The sequence below is a fragment of the Salvelinus alpinus genome, chromosome 4 (genome assembly GCF_045679555.1).
Source record: "Salvelinus alpinus chromosome 4, SLU_Salpinus.1, whole genome shotgun sequence".
NCBI classification, from domain to species: domain Eukaryota; kingdom Metazoa; phylum Chordata; class Actinopteri; order Salmoniformes; family Salmonidae; genus Salvelinus; species Salvelinus alpinus.
Genome location: NC_092089.1, coordinates 60,802,457 through 60,827,220, shown reverse-complemented (window position 1 = coordinate 60,827,220; position 24,764 = coordinate 60,802,457). Strand labels below are relative to the sequence as shown.

Below are 24,764 nucleotides of genomic sequence, written 5' to 3'. Positions count from 1 at the left end.
GGTGCCTATGCATTTATGTAAACAACAGCTGGTGCACGATATCTAAGGAAGTCTCAAGGTTTTGTCTGCCTGAGGTAGAGTATCTCATGATAAGCCATAGACCACACTATCTACCTAGAGATTTTTCATCTGTATTTCTCGTAGCTGTCTATATACCACCACAGACAGAGGCTGGCACTAAAACCGCACTCAATGAGCTGTATTCCGCCATAAGCAAACAGGAAAACGCTCATCCAGAGGCGGCGCTCCTAGTGGCTGGGGACTTCAATGCAGGGAAACTTAAATCCGTTTTACCAAATTTCTATCAGCATGTTAAAAAATTCTAGACACCCTTTACTCCACACACATAGACGTGTACAAAGCTCTCCATTACCCTCCATTTGGCAAATCTGACCGTAACTCTATTCACTTGATTACTGCTTACAAGCAAAAATTAAAGCAGGAAGCACCAGTGACTCAGTCTATAAAAAAGTGGTCAGATGAAGCAGATGCTAAACTACAGGACTGTTTTGCTAGCACAGACTGGAATATGTTCCGGGATTCTTCCGATGGCATTGAGGAGTACACCACATCAGTCACTGGCTTTATCAATAAGTGCATCGAGGATGTCATCCCCACAGTGACTGTACGTACATACCCCAACCAGAAGCCATGGATTACAGGCAACATTCGCACTGTGCTAAAGGGTAGCGCTGCCGCTTTCAAGGAGTGGGACTCTAACCCGGAAGCTTATAAGAAATCTCGCTATGTCCTCCGACAAACCATCAGGCAAAGCATAAATGCAGGAATAAGATCAAATCGTACTACACTGGCTCCGATGCTTGTTGAATGTGGCATGGCTTGCAAACTATTACAGACTAAAAAGGGAAGCACAGCCGAGAGCTGCCCAGTGACACGAGCCTACCAGACGAGCTAAATAACTTCTATGCTCGCATTGAGGCAAGTAACACTGAAACATGCATGAGAGCATCAGCTGATCCAGAAAACTGTGTGATCACGCTCTCCACAGCCGATGTGAGAAAGACCTTTAAACAGGTCAACATTCACAAGGCCGCTGAGCCAGACGGATCACCAGGACATGTACTACGAGCATGCGCTGACCAACTGGCAAGTGTCTTCACTGACATTTTCAACCTCTCCCTGTCTGTAATTCCAACATGTTTCAAGCAGACCACCATAGTCCCTGTGCCCAAGAACACCAAGGTAACCTGCCTAAATTACTACTGATCTGTAGCACTCACGTCTGTAGCCAGGAAATGCTTTGAAAGGCTGGTCATGTCTCACATCAACACTATTATGCCAAAAACCCTAGACCCACTCCAATTTGCATACCACACCAACAGATATACAGATGATGCAATCTCTATTGCACTCCACACTGCCCTTTCCCACCTGGACAAAAGGAACACCTATGTGAGAATGCTATTCATTGACTACAGCTCAGCATTCAAAACCATAGTGCCCTCAAAGCTCATCACTAAGCTATAGACCCTGGGACTAAATACCTCCCTCTGCAACTGGATCCTGGACTTCCTGACGGGCCACCCTCAGGTGGTAAGGGTAGGTAACAGGTAACAACGCATCCGCCACACCGATCCTCAACACGGGGGCCCCTCAGTGGTGCGTGCTCAGTCCCCTCCTGTAATCCTGTTCACTCATGACTGCACGGCCAGGCACGACTCCAACACCATCATTAAGTTTGCTGATGACACAACAGTGGTAGGCCTGATTACCGACAACAATGAGACAGCCTATAGGGAGGAGGTCAGAGACCTGACCGTGTGGTGCAAGGACAACAACCTCTCCCTCAACGTGATCAAGACAAAGGAGATGATTTTGGACTACAGGGTTGCATCACTGCCTGGTATGGCAACTGCTCGGCCTCCAACTGCAAGGCACTACAGAGGGTAGTGCGTACGGCCCAGTACATCACTGGGGCCAAGCTTCCTGCCATCCAGGACTCTGTACGGTGTCAGAGGAAGGCCCTAAAAATTGTCAAAGACTCCAGCCACCCTAGTCAGTCATAGACTGTTCTCTCTGCTACCGGATGACAAGCAGTACTGGAGCGCCAAGTCTAGGTCCAAGAGGCTTCTAAACAGCTTCTAGCCCCAAGCCATAAGAGTCCTGAACAGCTAATCAAATGGCTACCCAGACTATTTGCATTGCCACCGCCCCATGCTGCTGCTACTCTCTGTTATTATCTATGCATAGCCACTTTAATAACTCTACCTACATGTACATAATTACCTCAATTACCCCGACAACGGTGCCCCAGCACATTGACATTGACACATTGACTCTGTACCGGTACCCCTGTATATAGCCCTGCTATTGTTATTTACTGCTGCTCTTTAATTACTTGTTATTCTTATCTCTTACTCTTTTTGGGGTATTTTCTTAAAACTGCATAGTTGGTTAAGGGCTTGTACGTAAGCATTTCACTGTAAGGTCTACACCTGTTGTATTCTGCGTATGTGACAAATACAATTTGATTTGATTTTGAGGTTGGAGATAGGCCTGTAGTTCTGGAGGTTGTCAGGGTCAGATCCAGGCTTTTTATGATCTGGTGTGACTGTGGCCAGTTTGAGCTGAGGAGGGACACATCCAGTGATGAGGGACTTGTTAAGGATTTCTACGAAAAAAGGCACCAGAGCAAGCAAGCATGTCTTGACAAAGGAGGTACAAATAGGGTCAAGTGAGCAAGTGGTGGGCCTCAAGGTCTAAACCAGCTTGGTTACAGCAGCTGCAGTGACTGTGGTGAAGGTGATGAACCTTGACGCAGGGAGCGTAGGACTGGCTAACTCAACTACTGGGGCTGGAGAGGACAGGATAGTGTTACTGATGTTTTCAATTTTGCTTTGGAAGAAGCACAGGTATTGATTGCAATGTTCTGGGGAGGCTGAGGTAGCATATTTGTTCACAGGTTGGAGGAGTTTGCTCAGCACCCGTTGCTGATCAGTTGGGAGTAGTAGCATATCCGAGCTGCATTTATGGCCTGTATATATTCTTTCTGATGTTGCTGATACATCTGCACATGTACTGTACAGTTAGCCCAGTTTTCTTATACTGTCATTGTCGATGACAGCCAGTTGCTTTGAGAGAGCGTAGCTCCTCAGTGTACCAGGGAGAAGATTTGGAGAAAGACACCAGGTGGGTTTTCAAAGGAGCAACTTGATCCAGTACGGAGGCCAAGGCAGTGTTGTATTGAGCCACAGAGTCAGTAACTGGCAGGTAGGAGATGAATTTAGGAAGATGGGCAGTGTTTATTATTATTTGTTTCTTGGGCCGAGTGGGTAGAGGAATAGCTATGTTGAAGTGATGACTTATTGGTCGGACAGCCGTGACACATTGCCTTCCACACCTTTGTTGTGGGGAGCAAAGTCCATGTGCTGTTGGAGTACAAAGTTGTCAAGGACATCAGCCAGGCCAGTAGAGAGAATGCAGTCAGGGGAGTCGACATGTATATTGAAATCACCAAGCACTAGTATAGCATGGAAACAAGGGACTCAGTGGTGTTAGTAGCTCAGATAGTTCAGCAAGAACGTCAGAGTTGAGCTTAGGAGGTCTATAAATCAGCACAGCCAGTACTGATACAGAGCCAGTGATCTTGAAAGCCATGAATTCAAAAGATAAGACAGCTGGTACTGGAGTAGACTTCACAGTGCAGTCAGTCCTGTAAATCAGAGCCAATCCGCCACCCTGTCGGGATGTGCGAGGACAGTCCAGGTAGATGTGGCCAGATGGAGTGCATTGGTTGAAGTAGGCTTGGGCGTATACCGGGGTATTTGGAAATAACCACGGGATGGTTTTTCAATACCGTCAATACCATAGAAACAAGTTTTTTGTACATTTGATTCCTTGTAGATACTTAATAACCAATGCATCTTTCATTAGCTGTCCAACCTGTATTTTTTTTGTCAATCTAATCGATAAAATCGTAAACCTAGGTGCCCTTCCAAGATGGCGACGGCCAGAATGCATGCCATGTTTTGACTGATTACATAGCATAACCACGATTTGTGATGCTAAATATGCACATTTTCGAACAAACTCTATATGCATTGTGTAATATGATGTTACAGGACTGTCATCTGAAGAATTCTGAGAAGGTTAGTGAAAAAATTAATATATTTTGGTGGTGATAACGTTATCGCGCTTTTTGCCTTGAATCAATGCTGGGGTGATGTTAGCTCATGTGGTATGCTAATATAACGATATATTGTGTTTTCGCTGTAAAACACTTAGAAAATCTGAAATATTGTCTGGATTCACAAGATGTTGGGCTTTCATTTGCTGTACGCTGTGTATTTTTCAGAAATGTTTTAAGATGAGTAATTAGGTAATACACGTTGCTCTCTGTAGTTATTCTAGTCGCTTTGGGTGAGTTTTGTGATAGTGGCTGCAATGGTAAACTGTGATTTATACCTGAAAAATGCACATTTTTCTAAAAAAACATATGCTATACCATAAATATGTTATCAGACTGTCATCTTATGAAGTTGTTTCTTGGTTAGTGGCTATATATATATCTTTATTTAGTCGAATTAGTGATAGCTACTGATGGAGTAAAAAACTGGTGGAGTAAAAAAAGTGGTGTCTTTTGCTAACGTGGTTAGCTAATATATTTACATATTGTGTCTTCCCTGTAAAACATTTTAAAAATCAGAAATGATGGCTGGATTCACAAGATCTGTATCTTTCATCTGGTGTCTTGGACTTGTGATTTAATGATATTTAGATGCTTGTATTTACTTGTGACGCTATGCTAGGCTATGCTAGTCAGCTTTTTTACTGTGGGGGGTGCTCCCGGATCCGGGTTTGGTAGCAGTGAAAGGTTAAGTAAATATCTGCAGTGAATTTGTGCAATACGTTAGGAGATGATGATTGCGTTCTTCACTTCACCTGTAACATCATTTTTCATTATGAAGCTTACCGGTAGTCCCCAGTCACGTGGTGTTGTTTTACAAGCACACAACAATGAGAGACCAGAGCATTATGAGTGACTCACTGTTGTGCAGCATGCACCAGGTGATCTAGCTAAAGTATGGAATTGACAATTAAATGTTTGCCAGTTAGATATCATAACTATTAAGTTAACTATCTAAAATGTGCTCAATGCTCTGCAGTTGTGCATTTGGTTTGCTAATGTATTACCTAGTTAGCTATCTAGCTAAGTGGTTAGCTTCTTCCAAAATCAACCTTTGTTCGGTAACAGCAGAGAATCCCCTCCTGGATCAAGCCTTGCTGTCTAATATTTATTTTGTGTGTGCAGCAAACTGTGAGTAGCATTTTTTTGTTACTTGTATAACTTAATGAGATAGGTTATCTGTCCTACCAATACTTTAGGTCAGAGACTATGGGTGTTTCTCAATATCTATACTACCGTGCTCCACACTCTCATGCTCCAAGTGCATTCTCCGACGACGTTATCTTGAGGACGTTTTGTGAGGACGAGAGTGTAGACAATGCATGAAACATTACATTCGAGAAGTACTGTATTACCTCCGCTGCACATCCCCATTCACTGAACCTTCTTCCAGCTAGGACAATGGCAACAATAGACGAAACAAGATATACACAAAGCAAACGTTTACTTCATAATTATCAGCTAGATATGTGAATCGTAATAATCTAGCTAGCCAGCTAGTTAAAAATGGCAAAAATGACCTAAAACGAATGTTATCCAAGGTAGATGTAAATTTTTCATAAGTAGCTAGCTAACAAATATTTGTGCCTATCTGGCTAGCTAGCTAACAGTAGTAGCTAGCCAGTTAGCCCTATTGACTTATTATGGGCTTGCAATCTACGGTACGTAGGCAGGTAAACATGCCAAAATTAACACAGCATGTATTTATTAACCTTTCAAGATAAAATATTGTTGTCAGGGAACATATGAGATGTGAATAAGCAACACTTAATTCTGAAGTCAGTGTATTTACTCTCGCTTCAGCTCAAATAATGTCCGCCATTGATTTCAAGAAATGTTGCGTAATTTTTACGTGGTTGCATCATATTTCTTTGCATACTTTCCGTTGAAGCTTGCATTGATGCATGCTTCAAAATAAGTACAAATGGAGTACGCATTTGAGAAGTGCTCACCGTGTTCCGTTTCGCATACTTTGATTTGGACTCATACTCCGACCCCTTCCGTGCTCAGAGCATGGTAGTATGCATTTTGAGAAACACCCTATATAAAATGTTCGCAATGCATCCGTTAGCATTTAGTTAGCATTCTCTATGAGATTTTACATGTACTTATTAGCATTGCTAACCTTCGGGTTACAGAAACTCAATGGGGGTTGAAAATAGCGCCCTTTGTGTTCAGTGTCGGTATTACTGAATACCCCGGTATGGCACTAGGTCGGTATGAAGGTATGACAATCTGGATACCGCCCAAGCCTAGGTTGATGCAAAGTCTCAGTGAGGCAGAGAAAGTCTAGGCCTCTATCAGTGGTGATGTCATTCAGTAGTAAGCCTTTGTTGTTTATGGATCTTATATTTAAAAGCCTGCAAAACTGGCCAGTGTCCTTTATCATCCACTTAAGTTTGTTCAATATGTACAAAACTTCTGAGGAATCATTGGATGTAGTGAGTTATAGTCTGTATCTTTTGGTCCAGCCTTTTGTCTAGTAGATGGGAGATGAGATAAGAATAATTGAGATGAGGATCTAGTAGGATATGACCTGGTTTTTGAATCCAAACAAAGAACTAGTTGATTGGAAAAGTAGTCAAATATGTAGTCAAACTAATTTGACATTGTTGATAAAAAAATAGATTTCTTGTTTAGCTATATAATAAAAAACATAACAGTATTATCTAAAAGTACTCCAACAAAGATGTTGCAGACTGTGTTTTATCTGTACAAATTAAAATGTTTTATTTAAATTAGCCCTGCTGGGTGATTTGAAAAGTCATAGTCAATCGATCAATAATATAATAATACTTTTAGCAAAAAATGTTATCTTTAATTTACAATCTGTAGAAACTATGAGAATAGAATGGTTCAGAACTTTTGTGAAACATCACAGGAGAGTGGAAAAATATATGGCAAATATGAATAAAAAATGGATGGTGTTAAGAGATAAATGGGAGGGGTTGAGTGGAGCTGAAGGATGGGACTAAAAACAACAAGGCAACTAATGTAAAATATACTGTGTATGTAAAATGCATATAGGTTCAGAACTTTTGTGAAACAGCAAAGTAAAAAATATATGGTAAATAGAAATCAAACTTGATGGTCTTCAGAGACAGATGGGAGGGGTTGAGGGTAGCTGAAGGATGGGATTAAAAACAAACAAAAGATAACTATTGTAAAATACTTTGTGGCCGTAAAATGTACATAGTATGCAGAAGCTGGAAGTAGAAGCCTAAATGTTGTTGTCCATTAGTTTACTCCAATTAGGAGAGGGGTGGTAGGATTAGGAGAAAATAATAAAGGAAAATATATATATATTTTAAAATATATATACACTACTGTTCAAAAGTTTTGGGTCACTTAGAAATGTCCTTGTTTTTGAAAGAAAAGCACATTTTCTGTCCATTAAAATAGCATAAAATTGATCAGAAATACAGTGTAGACATTGTTAATGTTGTAAATGACTATTGTAGCTGGAAACGGCTGATTGTTAATGGAATATCTACTTGGGCGTGCAGAGGCCCATTATCAGCAACCACCACTCCTGTGTTCCAATGGCACGTTGTGTTAGCTAATCCAAGTTTATCATTTTAAAAGGCTAATTGATCATTAGAAAACCCTTCTTTAGACTAGTTGAGTATCTGGAGCATCAGCATTTGTGGGTTCGATTACAGGCTCAAAATGGCCAGAAGAACTTTCTTCTGAAACTCAACTCATTTATTAGTTAACAAGAGAAGCTCTTATTCTATCTATCGTGTGCGAAAATGTTTGTTTTACCTGTTTAATTCTGGTCAAATTGCTTGGCTAAGTTCACTTGTTTTGTGTTACAAATACCTGACCTCAGTTTGGATAATGTATTCAGAATCAATTCAGTCTTTAGCCATTGCGTGTAGCCTGGAATTGACTGGTATGTAGTCGAGTAAAAAAGCATCTGCCAGGTTGATCAATCTCAGCTGGGCTGAATACAAAACCGTCCCAGACCAAGTCCTGTTCTGTTGTGTAAATGAAATAAAACTTGGCTGAAGTCCGCAAGCAGGGCCCACATTGTCAGGGAGCGGTGAAAAAGGACCACCATAAATATGTTTAGCCGTTTTGTTTTCAATATTCTCCTCATAATTGATTTATCGTTGGATCAATACCTGGTTGATACATATATACTTAAACAGACGGAAGCTAAGGAAAGATTGGGAATAGTGGGAAAAGCATGGGGTAAAGTGGTGGGTGAGCTAGTGACAAATTCGATCTATTGGTTTGTTTGTGATATAGTTAATAACACATTTCAATTTGAGTCCACTGTGTGAGCAAACTAATCTGCGTTTTCTCCTTAATGCATTCTGCAGTGAGGAGCTGTCCACCCCTCTGATGCTGAAAGCTGTGACAGCCAAGCAATGTCATATAAAAAAGGCTACAACTCCCATTTCCCATTTTATGAGAATGAATTTGTGCATAAACTAATGGTGCTACACCCTAGCATGCATAAACACACACTGCTTTACAATGTTTAGGCAAAATCAATGCAGAACTGATGGCTGGGGAGATGATTTATTACACCAAAATAGGAGGAAGTATCTAGGAAATATTTAGCCCCGCACGCATGTGTGTACACACACACACACAGGGAGAGAGAGAGAGTCTGGTGCATCTATGTCAAGACCTGATTGTGGCTTGCTGCAGGTAATATGTGACATTTGGACAAACATTCACTTGGCTCTACGAAAGGGAATGCAGACATTGATCTACTGGTGCACCCCGAGAGCCCTCTTGAGAAGCTGTAAGAAGACATAACAAGGCCTATTTCCTGCTGTTACCTTTTATTCTGGCTATGCTGTGAGTTTTGTTCAGACACAAGAGCTAGCAGAGGCACATGAGATCACACTGTGCGTGATTTTCTATATTCACCCGTTTCAAAGAAAATCCAAGAGAAGTGAACATTTCTAAAATGTACAGTAATGACAAATCCAAATCAAATCTGCTCACTTGGAGATGTGTTTATGAAGGGATAAGGGGGCCATTTGCGAACACATGCACACACAGAGCCCCCCTCATGTAAATCCCAGCCGAGCAAGGTTAATCACTCGCCTTAGCAAGATGACAAATAATTTGTGTCAGATCCTTTTCCTGATACAGCCAGAGGACTGGAGAACATATGCTCCAACCCCTGTCTCCTTGCCAGAACATTTCATCCTCCTTTGCCCCTATATCACAGCAGTAGCTAGCTAACCCTCCTTCTCAGCCTTCACACAAAACGCTAATCTCGGGGAGCTGAGGAGGAGAGAGGAGAGAGAGGAGAGAGAGAGTGTAGCACGGACAGTATTCACAGCTGCAGCAGCCGCAGTAGCAGCACTCTGCCCCTCTGACTGGGCTGACCTGCCCATGCCCATGCCAGGCTGGCAGTTCCATTGGCCCTGGGCTGAGGGGGCTACTGGAGAGAGAGAGGTACCGTGGAGAGCTCTGTCACAGCAATTTGCCACTGCTGAACAACTCTGGAGTTGTCTAATGCAGCTATTAGCATGGCATGCGCCAACACGCATTTACAGACGTCATGCCCTGCGCCGCCTGCCCGGGCTCAATCACATATTCAGAGATACAGCCTACCCTTGGCTGAGCAATAAAATGTAGTGTGGACATCATCTGAGGAGGAGGGAATAAGAAGATTAAAAAAAGACACAAGCATACAAGAGGTGCGTTTATGGGCAAACAAGCCCCATGTTGTATTGATTGATATAGCTATAAGGCATACATCAGTATGCATCATTGTAATCCAATGACATTCCATTCCGGAGTTAAATTACAAAGAGCTTCGTGCAGTTACCTGTGAGGCCACAGTGAGCCCAGTCCTAGTCATGCCTGCTCACACACAAGGAAAATCAATGCCTAAGCATTCCGCTGCACATCAATCTCTTGATTAGTAGTCAGGAATAATTATATGGCTTTGCTTGTAATAATCTCACCAATGGCACAACTAAAGACCCAACCACCCTGTCAGTCAACCAGCAAACATACAGTATTTGGCCATTGTTTTGCTGCTGATTTGACATAATTACTTTTATAGCTCATCCTTCCCTGAATCCCTGCAGAAATCTGCATCTTTCTATTTGTTTTATGCAGCTTTACTATTCACTATGTATTAGCAGTATGAGATTAATGGGAAGATTAGAATGCATTCATCTGACATTTTCTCATACTCCATCAGTTCATTAGTAAGGATCTCAATAACAACTGAATTGGATTATTGTAATTTCCTGCCTCTCACCTTTTGTATCTGAGAACAATCAGCTGTAATTACTATGAAACCTTTAGGAAAATGACTGTTTAAGCCAGGAGGCTTAAGTCCCTGTGATCATCTCCTTTGAGTAGCCCTGTATGCACTCTGCAGTGATTCCAGTGCAGTGAATGGCAGCCTTGGACATGCGTATCCAGGTGACACAGGGTAGTGGAGGAACACATCATGGCACCATTAAGCCACTTCTAATGAAATCACAGCCAATAGGCTGGCTCTTTAGTGAGTGGCCTCAGAGCACCTAGATGGAGAAGAGCGGAAGCTGCACAAAATGTGGGTGGCAGCAGCAGTGCACATTAAAAAATATTCAACATGAACAATAGACTACCCAGCAATTGTATGTCTGTTCTGTAGCAGGTAGAAACTGAACAACCTCCCACACAAGGCAGAGATGGAGATGTGTTGCATATACAGTCAGGTCCATAATTACTGGCACCCTTGATAAAAAAGACTGTATAAAATAAATAATACAAATACTGAGCTATATTGTATGCTCAAATAAATTGGGAAATTATATTATTTTATACTAATACAGTTTCTCAGAGAAAGAGATTTTATTTAACAAGTGATAAAAATAACTAAAGATAGGGGTCAAAATTATGAGAGGGGTCCAACTGCAGACATCATTTCTGTGTATTGTCGTTTGTATTGTAAAAAAAAATTGAGCGCACAAAAATAAAACTATTCCTAGTAGGAGGACCACACAACATTTCATCGCATGACTCCAGGTTTACTTCAATACGATTATTATTATATCAATGTTTGTGCATACATGCGCACATCAAAATCCACAAACAAATGGTTAATTGACAACAAAATCAACATTTTGCAATGGCCATCTCAGTCTACGGACTTGAAACCCATTGAAAACCTGGGGTTTGAATTGAAGAGAGCAGTCCATAAGCACAGGCGAAGGATATCAAGGATCTGGAAAGATTCTGTATGGATGAATGTTCTAAGATCTCTCCCAATGTGTTCTCCAATTTCATTTAAAAAAATAAAATAAAATAAAATCCTAGTGTCGTTATCCTAGCAAGGGTACAGTAGGATGCTGGAGTACTGAAAACAGGGGTGACAATAATTTTGACCCCTATCTTTATGAGATTTGTTTTATTACTTGTTAAACAAAACCTCATTCTCTGAGGAATTGTATTAAAATAAATCAATTTCATAATTTTTATAGCATGAAATATAGCTCAGGATTTGCATTATTTATTTTATACAGTCTTTTTTGCACATCTTCATCAAGGGTGCCAATAATTATGGACCTGACTGTATGTTCCTGGCTGGTTATAACTCCTCAGTACCATGCTCTATTTAACAATGTACTCACTTTAATAGAGAGAGAGAGAGAGAGAGAGAGAGAGAGAGAGAGAGAGAGAGAGAGAGAGAGAGAGAGAGAGAGAGAGAGAGAGAGAGAGAGAGAGAGAGAGAGAGAGAGAGAGAGAGAGAGAGAGAGAGAGAGAGAGAGAGAGAGAGAGAGAGAGAGAGAGAGAGAGAGAGAGAGAGAGAGAAGGTGTTTGAGAATTATTCATGGTGAACGTTCCTGCTGTAAGCTGTCTCCCTGTAGGGGCTGGGCAACTGGAGTGGAGCTGCACAGATTGTTCCCCCGTTCCTCAGCGACCCTAGAGTCAGCCAAGAAGGAGAAGAAACAGCCAAAGACACAGCAGATGGAGGCTTGTGAAGGATGTGTAAAACCGCTTCAAAAGCACAAAACCAAAAAGGAGAGAAAAAAAGAAAAATCTTGTGGGTGAAAGAGAGAAGACTAAACAGTCAACCACACTAACATCACTATACTGCCTCTGATAGGATTGTTCTTCATCCAATCCATAGATAAAACCATGAAAAGGAGCTCTAAATGAAAAGCTGGTGATAACCAATTTAGTTCCCTTTCTAAATGACATAGGCTAGTGTATAGCTCTGCATGTTCCTGCGTGTGTATCTAAGTGACCCTGTTTGTTTTTTCTACTGGAGGTTCACAAATACTGCCGATGGTATATGCAACAGACATTTATCACCCTTGTTTCAATTATCTTTTTAGCCATGACTTTCCCATATGGAAGGGCCATATGTCTCATGAATATATCATACTTATCTATAATGAATATGCACATGCAGATCAACTACAATGAAATCTGCTGCCACATGGTTTTGATGATTCTTGTACATTGTAATGACCCATTTGGCATTGTGCTGCAGATGTTAATCACTGCAAATGGGATGCTTATATCAGTATTTCCTTACAACAGGTATTCTTAGAATGTTCCAAAGGCTGTCCAAAGACAACTAAATGAATTCTATACAACTCCACACAAATACTCTCTAGAGGCCTGCTGTAGACGATGGTGTGAAACGGTGGGGTCAGAAGCGAGGCTGCGTGGGTGTCCAACAATGCCCGATCGCAGATTCAGAGCGGAATGCCTGGTGAAAGATTTTTCCTGAGATGGCATACTTTCAATTGACAGCCTTTCTGTAGACCTTCTGTGGCACCTCTAGCCACCCTATTTATAGGCTGTAATGACTGACTTCCATTTGCCCGGGATCATTGTTGCAGAGCTGGAGCTATTAACTTTGTGGCCTGCAACTTTAGGTGTCATGCTGTGCCATATCTCTCTCATCAGATGTAGTCCTAGAGAGCCGGCCGGACTGCTGACGTGGCTGTGCTGCGTCTGACCGACAGCCAGACAACCCACAACCCAGCCTCCTCCATCTTGGTGTCAGATTCAAAAGGTTGCAAATCATCATCACACTGAGTTTTTGATGACTTGTGTCGAGTTATCCATTATTGATGGGCTGCTTCTCTCTATTACTTATTGACAGAGTGTCATGATACAATTAATATTTTAATTAAAGAAGAAAAACAGTATAAAGGCTCCACTGTCGACATTTAATATTCCCCTTTATTCCAAATGTCAACATAATTAAACCTGACATAAAGAGGCAAAGGCTTACGAAATACAGCCATAGAAGCAATACCTATGGATTTCAATCTTTCCTTGAAATACGATTTATTATGATGAAATCCATAGGTATTGCTCATTATAAAGATCACTATATTAACTTGATGAAATTATTTTGGATGATATACATTTGGAATTTGTGTATCCCTATTCCTTTCTAATTGTGAATTTCACAGCAACACTTTGCCTCTGCAAATTCTCCCAGAGGTCCAGATTCAGCTCATTCAATTGACACATTGTCCCTTGAGCATAAAGAAAGTGCTGCACATGAAATACTATGTTGACAATCCAAATGTTTATCTTCCACACACTGGCCTGTGCCCACCCGGTCTCCGCCACAGCACAGGCCATTTAAATGCTAAGTAACCTCTCCCTTTTGGATTTGGACTATTCTTTGCTGTGATCTTATAAAGCATGCCTCAAAACTGGATTTGCACATGTAAAACTTAATTATAAATGCCTGATTACAATAATCATGTGAAAAAATCTATTGAGCCACTGGTTAAAGCTATTACCATGTTCTGGGCAGTGGCTGCTCACAGAGGAGTAATTTCTCAGCACTTTGGTGGGTGATTTATGTTTACATACACAACTTCATCCACAACTTGACCTGGTTTGAAGTCTGATCCTGCTTAAAGGCTCATTCCTAATGAGAACTACATTTCAATTACGATGCATATAAGCATGTCAGCACAGCAGCAGGCCCCGGGTAGGTAGCAGTGTGCTCTGTGCAGGTACTGTACTGGGGCCCGCTGCCCATTGACACATCATAAAAAGCATATTGGCGGAAACTCATTTCAACCTGGTTTGAGATAAAACCCAAAGAGCTCAATTCAACATCATAAATTAGAATTTCAGCCGTGATCTTGCCCGGGCCGGGCTCTCCCCTCCCTTTAAAAGTAAAGTCTTTATGACGAACAGGTTGACGGTGATAAATGGTCCCAGGCAAGGCGAGCCTGCTACCACTCGGGGATATGCGCCTCCATCTGTTTTCATTTAGCCACAGTTTTGCCTGATATTGTGGGAGGGACTAGGAGTAACCATTGCAGTACAGGGTGCTGGAACGCTCTCCTGAGGACACAGAGGTTAACTTCCTCCGTTTGGTTCCACACAGACTCAATGTCTTCATATGCAGTAGGCTTCAGCATTCACTGCGTTGTTATAGAGTTCTCAATGTCTTCATATGCACTGCCTAGGCAGTGTACGCTGAAATATTCATTACTCCTGTACGATATTTCACTTTTTCTCCTCTCTGTTGATTCTTCCTGCTTAATCTACAGGGATGACTATAGGTCTATGTCTCTGTTAAATCTTCATGTGTAATCTACACGGATGGCTGGTAGGTCCATGTCATGCCATGGTAATTGGATGATATGAGCTAAAAGATCCGGTGGTACCTGAACTCTATCACATGGGCAGGGTTTAGCAGCGATGTGAGCATCATTGCCCGGCTCATGTCAAAACTGCTTATTGTCTTTGGCCTACAAAATAACAGTTTGTACTTAAACCGAAGAAAGCTGACCTAACACCCACAGAGAAGAGAAAAAAATAAGCTTCAGATAACCTTTCTGGAATCTAGACTGGAACTTGCACATCGTGCCCAGAGGAAGTGTTAAAGTTGGCCTCGCTCCATGAGCACCAATGCGTGTTTATCTCCGATGATACATACTCTCAGTTTGAAACACAATGTGGTGGTAAGTAACGCTGTAATTTTCACACAGAGGGAAAATATGCTTAACCTTGCATAACTTTGCTTATGCAGACAAGGCAATTTAGTGAATGCAGTGAATTAATATAATTTTTTTTCATACTTATCCTCACATAATGTAATAAATGTACTCATCAGACGACAAAATATTACTATTTCAAATAAAATAAATGTGCCGATTACAACAGGTGTAGGTAGACCTTACAGAGAAATGCCTACTTACAAGCCCTTAACCAACAACGCAGTTTCAAGAAAAAAAAATTAAGTAACAAATAAATAAAGAGCAGCAGTAAAATAACAATAGCGAGACTATATACAGGGGGTACCGGTACAGGGTCAATGTGCGGGAGCACAGGTTAGTTGAGGTAATTGAGGTAATATGTACATGTAGGTAGAGTTATTAAAGTGTCTATGCATAAAAAATAAACAGAGAGTAGCAGCAGCGTAAAGGGGGGGGGGGGGGGGGGGCAATGCAAATAGTCTGGGTAGCCATTTGATTAGATGTTCAGGAATCTTATGGCTTGGGGCTAGATTCTGTTTAGAAGCCTCTTGGACCTAAACTTGGCGCTCCGGTACCGCTTGCCGTGTGGTAGCAGAGAGAACAGTCTATGACTAGGGTGGCTGGTGTCTTTGACAATTTTTAGGGCCTTCCTCTGACACCGCCTGGTATAGAGGTCCTGGATGGCAGGAAGCTTGGCCCCAGTGATACACTGGGCCGTACACACTACCCTCTGTAGTGCCTTGCGGTTGGAGGCCGAGCAGTTGCCATACCAGGCAGTGATACAACCAGTCAGGATGCTCTCGCTGGTGCAGCTGTGGAACATTTTGAGGATCTGAGGACCCATGCCAAATCTTTTCAGTCTTCTGAGGCGGAATAGGTTTTGTCGTGCCCTCTTCACGACTGTCTTGGTGTGCTTGGAGCATGTCAGTTTGTTGGTGATGTGGACACCAAGGACCTTGAAGCTCTCAACCTGCTCCACTACAGCCCTGTCAATGAGAATGGGGGCGTGCACAGTCTTCCTTTTCCTGTAGTCCAAAATCATCTCCTTTGTCTTGATCACGTTGAGGGATAGGTTGTTGTCCTGGCACCACACGGCCAGGTCTGTGACCTACTCCCTATAGGCTGTCTTGTCGTTGTCAGGCCTACCCCTGTTGTGTCGTCTGCAAACTTAATGATGGTGTTGGAGTCGTGCCTGGCCATGCAGTCGTGGGTGAACAGGGAGTACAGAAGGGGACTGAAAGCGGCTACGGAAAGCGTGATCACATAGTCGTCCGGAACAGCTGATGCTCTCATGCATGTTTCAGTGTTACTTGCCTCGAAGCGAGCACAGAGGTAATTTAGCTCGTCTGGTAGAGCATAGTGGGATTTCTTATAAGCTTCGAGGTTAGATACCCGCTCCTTGAAAGTGGCAGCTCTACCCTTTAGCTCAGTGCGGATGTTGCCTGTAATCCATGGCTTCTGGTTGGGGTATGTACGTACAGTCACTGTGGGGACGACGTCATCTAGGCACCTATTGATGAAGCCAGTGACTGATGTGGCGTACTCTTCAATGCCATTGGAAGAATCCTGGAACATATGCCAGTCTGTGCTAGCAAAACAGTCTTGTAGCTTAGCATCTGCTTTATCTGACCACTTTCTTATTGCCTTAAGTTTTTGTTTGTAAGCAGGAATCAGGAGGATAGAATTATGGTCAGATTTGCCAAATGGAGGGCGAGGGAGAGCTTTGTACGCGTCTCTGTGTGTGTAGTAAAGGTGGTCTAGAGTTTTTTCCCTCTGGTTGCACATTCAACATGCTGATAGAAATTAGGTAAAACTGATTTGAGTTTTCCTGCATTAAAGTCCCCGGCCACTAGGAGCGCCGCCTCTGGATGAGCGTTTACCTGTTTACTTATGGTCGTATACAGCTCATTGAGTGCGGTCTTAGTGCCAGCATCGGTTTGTGGTGGTATATAGACAGCTATGAAAAATACAGATGAAAACTCTCTTGGTAAATAGTGTGGTCTATAGTTTATCACGAGATACTCTACCTCAGGTGAGCAAAACCTTGAGACTTCCTTAGATTTCGTGCACTAGCTGTTGTTTACAAATATACATAGCCCGCCACCCCTTGTCTTACCAGAGGCTGCTGTTCTATCCTGACGAAAACGCTTACAACCCGCCAGCTGTATGTTTTTCATGTTGTCGTTCAGCCATGACTAGGTGAAACATAAGATATTACAGTTTTTAATGTCCCGTTGGTAGAATATACGTGATCGTAGTTCGTCTATTTTATTATTGATTGATTGTACGTTGGGTAATAGGGCCGATGGTAAAGGTAGATTACCCTCTTGGCGACGGATCCTAACAAGACACCGGGATCTTCGTCCATGATACCTCCGTCTCTTTCTCCTGCGAATGATGGGGATGAGGGCCCTGTCGGGCATCTGAAGTAAATCCCTCCCATCTGACCTGTTGAAGAAAAAGTATTCCTCCTGTATGGGGTGAGTAAATGCTGTCCTGATATCTAGAAGCTCTTTTCGGTGATAAGACACGGTGGCAGAAACATTATGTACAAAATAACTTAGAAATAACGCGAAAAAACATACACAATAGCACAATTTGTTACGGAATCGTAAAACGGCAGCCATCTCCTTCGGCGTAATTTGCTCATACTATTGGATTGCCTTCACCAGGCCCTTGTCAGCCCCTCATTATAGGTAATATACAGTGCACCTGACACCTAAATGAACATCTAGAAGGGGTTATACTATGATATGTCATTGCTTGGAAAAGCTATTCTTCATGGCAACCCCTTTAGCAATGTGAAAGACAAGGGAAATTCAGACAGCAGGTCTTGTACTCGGTCAGTTATGGAGCAAATATATGTCATAACTCTCCTGTGACGATCTGAAGGATCAGGTTACAGTGGGTCTGCTCTACAGCGTGCTCTCTCTCGTAGAGGGGGAGAGCGGGAAGTCAGCTGTTTTATGGCAGTGATAAAATACACTGTCTCTATGCTCTGTAGTGTTCGAGGTGGGAATGTAAACCGTGGAACACAGAGAGACCCTTGGACATCAAAAGTTTGAATAATTAAAAAATATTTATATTTTTGAGAATGTGGGAGTGGTCCGTGGACACTTAAGGGACAGTCATGGCGAGTGTGTTTCATTTGGTGATCTCATGAAGGACAGGAAACACTCATTACTTTGTCTTTGGTTGTGTACACTTCTTAATTATGGGGTTTACATCTAAATATTGTGAAACGTACGTGATTAAACATGAAACTATTTGTGAAAAGATGTGATGTTATCCTTCTAAATGAGATAATATGGGTTTTCATATAAAGTTAACCAAATCATTGGCCATGCCCACGTGAGAATATACATTACGTCGGCTTCATTGGACTGCCCTTTTCTCAGAAGTGTATAAAACTCACTCCTGATGAAATGTACATTAGACTAGAAAACATGGAGCTGACGCTACATGTTGAAATGTTTCAGAACTACAACTCTATAGGCCCAGGAGAACAGACAGCGTGTAGTGTTGGCTACACGGCTGGAAATGGTTAAACTATGAGACTATCTATCACTACAGAATAAGAGAAAATCCTAGACGTAGAATTACTAGTCTGCAGCTGTAAATTACGTAAATCTAGTATGAGAATACCGACAACCGCGGAAGCTTCTATCTATGCAACGACCATCTGTACGCCTGCAACGACCATCTGTATCTATAACAACAGACACTATCCAGAGCCGCTGAGAAAGCCGCTGAGAAAGCGACAACTATGAAAGACATTATGACTTCTGGGGAAGTTAACCAGAGACTCTCTGATGAATTGACTCTGCAGTAGCCGGACCGGCGATTCCAACAGAGAAGAAGACAACGACATACAGGTGTAAATACATACAGTTGAAGTCGGAAGTTTACATACACCTTAGCCAAATACATTTAAACTCAGTTTTTCACAATTCCTGACATTTAAACCTAGTCAGAATTCCCTGTCTTAGGTCAGTTAGGATCACCACTTTAATTTAAGAACGTGAAATGTCAGAATAATAGTAGAGAGAAATATTTATTTAAACTTTTATTTCTTTCATCACATTTCCAGTGGGTCAGAAGTTTACATACACTCAATTAGTATTTGGTAGCATTGCCTTTAAATTGTTTACCTAATGTCAAATAGTTTCGGGTAGCCTTCCACAAGCTTCCCACAATAAGTTGGGTGAATTTTGGCCCATTCCTCCTGACAGGGCTGGTGTAACTGAGCCAGGTTTGTAGGCCTCCTTGCTCGCACACGCTTTTTCAGTTCTGCCCACAAATGTTCTATAGGATTGAGGTCAGGGCTTTGTTATGGCCACTCCAATACATTGACTTTGTTGTCCTTAAGCCATTTTGCCACAACTTTGGAAGTATGCTTGTGGTCATTGTTCATTTGGTAGCCCCATTTGCAACCAAGCTTTAACTTCCTGACTGATGTCTTGAGATGTTGCTTCAATATATCCACATAATTTCTCTTATCTTATGATCTTATCTATTTTGTGAAGTGCACCAGACCCTCCTGCAGCAAAGCACCCTCACAACATGATGCTGCCACACCTGTGCTTCACGGTTGGGATGGTGTTCTTCGGCTTGCAAGCCTCCCCCTTTTTCCTCCAAACATAACAATGGTCTTTATGGCCAAACACTTTCACTGGCTGTTGTCAAGTAGATCCCGTTAACGGGAACTCAGCCGTAAGAAGTTTACAAGTATTTTGAGTTTTAATGACTCCAATCTAAGTGTATGTAAACTTCAGACTTCAACTGTATTTGTTCAATGACAGATATCTATTTGTTTAAAATCTATCACTTGATTGTTTTATTTCAGAGAGAAATAATCACATGTTTTTGCAAAATGCTACAGTTCCAGTCAAAAGTTTGGACACATCTACCCATTCAAGGGGTTTCCTTCATTTTTACTATTTTCGACTCTGTAGAATAATAGTGAAGACATCAAAACTATGAAATAACACATATGAAATCATGTAGTAACCAAAAAAGTGTTAAACTAATCAAAATATATTTAATATATCTTCAATGTAGCCACCCTTTGCCTCGATGACTTTGCACACACTTGCCATTCTCTCAACCGGCTTCATGAGGTAGTCACCTGGAATGCATTTCAATTAACAGGTGTGCCTTGTTAAAAGTTAATTTGTGGAATTTCTTTCCTTTTTAATGAGTTTGAGCCAATCAGTTGTGTTGTGACAAGGTAGGGGTGGTATACAGAAGATAGCCCTATTTGGTAAAATGCCAAGTCCATATTATGGCAAGAACAGCTCAAATAAGCAAAGAGGAACGACAGTCAATCATTACTTTAAGACATGAAGATCAGTCAATCGTGAAAATGTTAAGAACTTTGAAAGTTTCTTCAATTGCATTTGCAAAAACCCTCAAGCGCTACGATGAAACTGGCTCTCATGAGGACCGCCACAGGAAAGGAAGACACATAGTTACCTCTGCTGCAGAGGATAAGCTCATTAGAGTTACCAGCCTCAGAAATTGCAGCCCAAATAAATGCTTTACAAAGTTCCAGTAACAGGCACATCTCAACATCAACTGTTCAGAGGAGACTGCATGAATCAGGCCTTCCTGGTCTAATTGCTGCAAAGAAACCACTACTAAAGGACACCAATAAGAAGAAGAGACTTGCTTGGACCAAGAAACACGAGCAATGGACATTAGACCAGTGGAAATCTGTCCTTTGCTCTGATGAGTCCAAATTTTTGATTTTTGGTTTCAACCGCTGTGTCTTTGTGAGACGCATTGTAGGTGAACGGATGATCTCCGCATGTGTGGTTCCCACTGTGAAGCCTGGAGAAGGAAGTGTGATGGTGTGCGGGTGCTTTGCTGGTGACACTGTCGGTTATTTGTTTAGAATTCAAGGCACACTTATCAAATCAAATTTTATTGGTCACATACACCTGTTTAGCAGATGTTATTGCGTGTGTAGAGAAATGCATGTAAAATGGCTACCACAGCATTCTACAGCGATACACCATCCCATCTGGTTTGCTCTTAGTGGGAGTATCATTTGTTTTTCAACAGGACAATGACCCAACACACCTCCAGGCAGTGTAAGGGCTATTTTACCAAGAAGGAGAGTGGTGTAGTAATGCATCAGATGACCTGGCCTCCACAATTACCTGACCTCAAACCAATTGAGGTGGTTTGGGATGAGTTGGACCGCAGAGTGAAGGAAAATCAGCCAACAAGTGCTCAGCATATGTGGGAACTCCTTCAAGACTGTTGGAAAAGCATTCCAGGTGAAGCTGGTTGACAGAATGCCAAGAGTGTGCAAAGCTGTCATCAAGGCAAAGGGTGGCAAAGGGTTGCACTTTTTTGGTTACTACATAATTCCATATGTGGTATTTCATAGTTTTGATGTCTTCACTATTATTCTACAATGTCAAAAATAGTAAAAATAAAGAAAAACCCTTGAATGAGTAGGTGTGTCCAAACTTTTGACTGGTACTTTATATCCGCCTCACTCTCAGAGAAATAAGTAGTACTGCTAGGTTTTACACAGTCAAATGTAACAAATAACTACATTTTTAATAAAGAACTGTACAAATCAGATCAAATCAAAATCAAATCAAAATGTATTGGTCACGTTACACAGATCAGCAAACGTTATCGTAGATGCCGTGAAATGCTTGTGTTTCTAGCTCCAAATGATACATTTGTTACATCAATATTGTTTTTAAAATTAGTAAAAATAATTTAATACATTAATATGATATCTACATGCAAAACAATTAAATTTGACATTTTAGTCATTTAGCAGATGCTCTTATCCAGAGTGACTTACAGTATGTGCATTGATCTTAAGATAGCTAGGTGAGACAACCACACATCACAGTTAAATATACAGCATACGAACAGTCCATTCCAGCTAAACAATGTACACTGATTATACAAAACATTAAGAACACCTGCTCTTTCCATGAAATAGAATGACCAGGTGAATCCAGGTGAAAGCTATGATCCCTTATTGATGTCACTTGTTAAATCCACTACAACCAGTGCAGATGAAGGGGAGGAGTGGGGTTAAAGAAGGATTTTTAAGCCTTGAGACATTTGTGACATGGATTGTGTATATGTGCCATTCAGAGGGTGAATGGGAAATACCAAATATTTAAGTGCCTTTGAATGGGGTATAGTAGTATGTGACAGGCGCACCAGTTTGTGTGTGTCAAGAACTGCAACGGTGCTGGATTTTTCACGCTCAGCAGTTTCCCGTGTGTATCAAGAATGGTCCACCACTCAAATAACATCCAGCCAACTTGACACAACTGTGGGAAGCATTGGACTCAACATGGACCAGTATCCCTGTGGAATGCTTTCGACGCCTTGTAGAGTTCATGCCCGGACAAATTGAGGCTGTTCTGAGGGCAAAATGGGGTGCAACTCATTATTAGGAGTGTATAGCGTGTATAGCGTTTTGCAAAAAAAACTCAAACATTTTCATACACTATGAATAAAAATCTGAGAACAGTAATATTTTACACACACATGAACGAACAGCAATAAGCAATCATTTCTTGTGAAAATAAACAAATGTGAAAAATTGGTGGATATACAGTAGCATTTTGGAAATAAACTCTTCATATAGTCCCACCATCGTTTATGTCCCTCACAAATATATCAGCAAATACCATATCACAGAGGTGACTGTCATGTCACCGGAGGGAAGGTAAAGTTGTCCAACCCAACTCCAGGTGTGCATAAAATATTTGCTTACACGGTGAACATTGCACAAATGAACCTCAGGAGCCGAGCGCATCTATAGTTTGTTTGTGGTAATATATTTGCTGTTAATCCGTTTCCTCTACTCTCTCTCCCCACCTCCCAGCAGAGAGGTAAAAGGATGAGCAGCGGCGCTGAAGGTGACAGTTAGAGTCTGGCTGCAGTCGATCTTCAGTCCGGAATCTGATCTATGGAGTTACTTTATTGTATAAATCAATGTGGCCAGACAGCCTGCTTCACCGGGAGACCGTATCTCTGGGTGAAACGATTGATGTGCGCCCTATCGTTAAACGACCACAATAATTAAACCCACCGCCTCATGCAGCCTCAACCTGCATCGACACCACCACCGCCATACAAACACAACACCAGCCTGCATGCGGTGGTGCTAAAACGAAATGAAACAATCACCATATCTCTGTTGGGACCACTTTTACAAATTAACAACGCAATGCAATAGGTTTTTAAATAAGGAATCTACAGGGCGTGCAAGAGCAATCACTTTACTTCCATGGTCTGTTTTCTGATTCTCATAACTTCTACAGCATTACGCGCGCACGGGCGCGCAATAACACACACCTAGATGCACATTTTGTATTATTCAGGTTCAGGTTGGCACTCACCTGATTTTGATAATCCGTGCAAAAGAAGCAGATTATCAATCGAGGCTGGTTTCAATAAAGTATTTCCACTCGTCTGAGTATGTTTGAGTTTGTTTTCAAAATGTATTAGAGCATAATTCACGGACTCTCCAGTTCAAAACAGCTCACAACGTTTGAAATTAAATTGTTAGAGCACAAGACAGTATTTTCTTACTTCTGCCAAATAAAACACCGTGAAGACGGATTCCTCAGACTATTTCAAGGATGTTCGAGTGGCAACATTAGTCGACAGAAGGCTGCAATTAACTCATCTGAGTTACTTCGGCTCTTCCTCCCCCTTGTCCGACTGAATTCTGAAGATTCGCTCTACTTTAGATGGCCAAAAATAACTTCCATTTCCCGGAATCCTGGACTCGTAAACACCAAGGGGTTGCAAAACGGTTCTCTGTCCTCCCCTGTTCTACACCTTCCCCAGTGCTGTCTCACCCCTCATGAGTTGAGTCACTCATATTGCATTGGAAAAGCTCCACATCTGATTTGTGTTGTGTTGGATGGAGTGCCTTTGCAGACTCCAGCAATCGATGATGATCTCTCGCAGCAAGAGTTCGATTCCAGACCCCTCCCGCGCGCTCCTTCAACACGCATCTAGAGACAGTGACAGCCGGCTGTCTCCGCGAGGACGCAGTTCTTCAGCCCCACGCGCCTGTGGGGAAACAGATAGCTCGAAAAGTGCTGTTGATTGACTCAAGGGAAGATTCGATGAACTCGAACTCTTGATTTTAAGACAGCATTTTAAATTAGACGGACTACTGAAGCATTAGGCTCGACCAAGAGTATATGCCTAAATATATTTTAAGGAGCGTTGGTTTTGAAAAATATATCCCCCCTATCGCCTCCTTGTGGCGGTGAGGGATGACGTGCCTAAAACACCAGAGAAGACAGATTTTTGTTTTAACACTGTAACAGACCTACAATATATCACCATAATACAAAAACAAAAATTGTCCCATCATGAAGACACAACAAAGTGAAAGTTAAAGCAACCAGACAATAAGGAAAATTGGAAGCGAATTGGAATTGGAAAGCCAAAAACATGATTTAGGACTCAACCTAAATAGCAGTCATACCTCACTGCACAGAACACAAGGCACATACATTCATAGACTTGTATGAATTAAAAGTGCACAATGTAGCCTATGACATTCTATGATGTCAACAACTCATTGGGTTTGGGGGGGAGGGTCTCTGATCAGGAAAAGTGATGCACAACTATCTTAATGATATGACTGTAAACTCCAAAATACGATGGAG

At 41.8% G+C, this 24,764-nt stretch overlaps 1 protein-coding gene across 1 annotated transcript in view; it reads right to left on the bottom strand.

Moving 5' to 3' along the window:
- LOC139574054 (X-linked interleukin-1 receptor accessory protein-like 2) overlaps positions 1-24,303 on the bottom strand; it is a 325,366-nt gene extending 301,063 nt beyond the window's left edge. The window contains exon 1 of the mRNA XM_071398191.1: positions 23,475-24,303. The gene's annotated coding sequence lies outside the window, so the exon portion shown is untranslated. The remainder of the gene's footprint in view (positions 1-23,474) is intronic.
- Between the last annotated feature and the right edge of the window lie 461 nt (positions 24,304-24,764).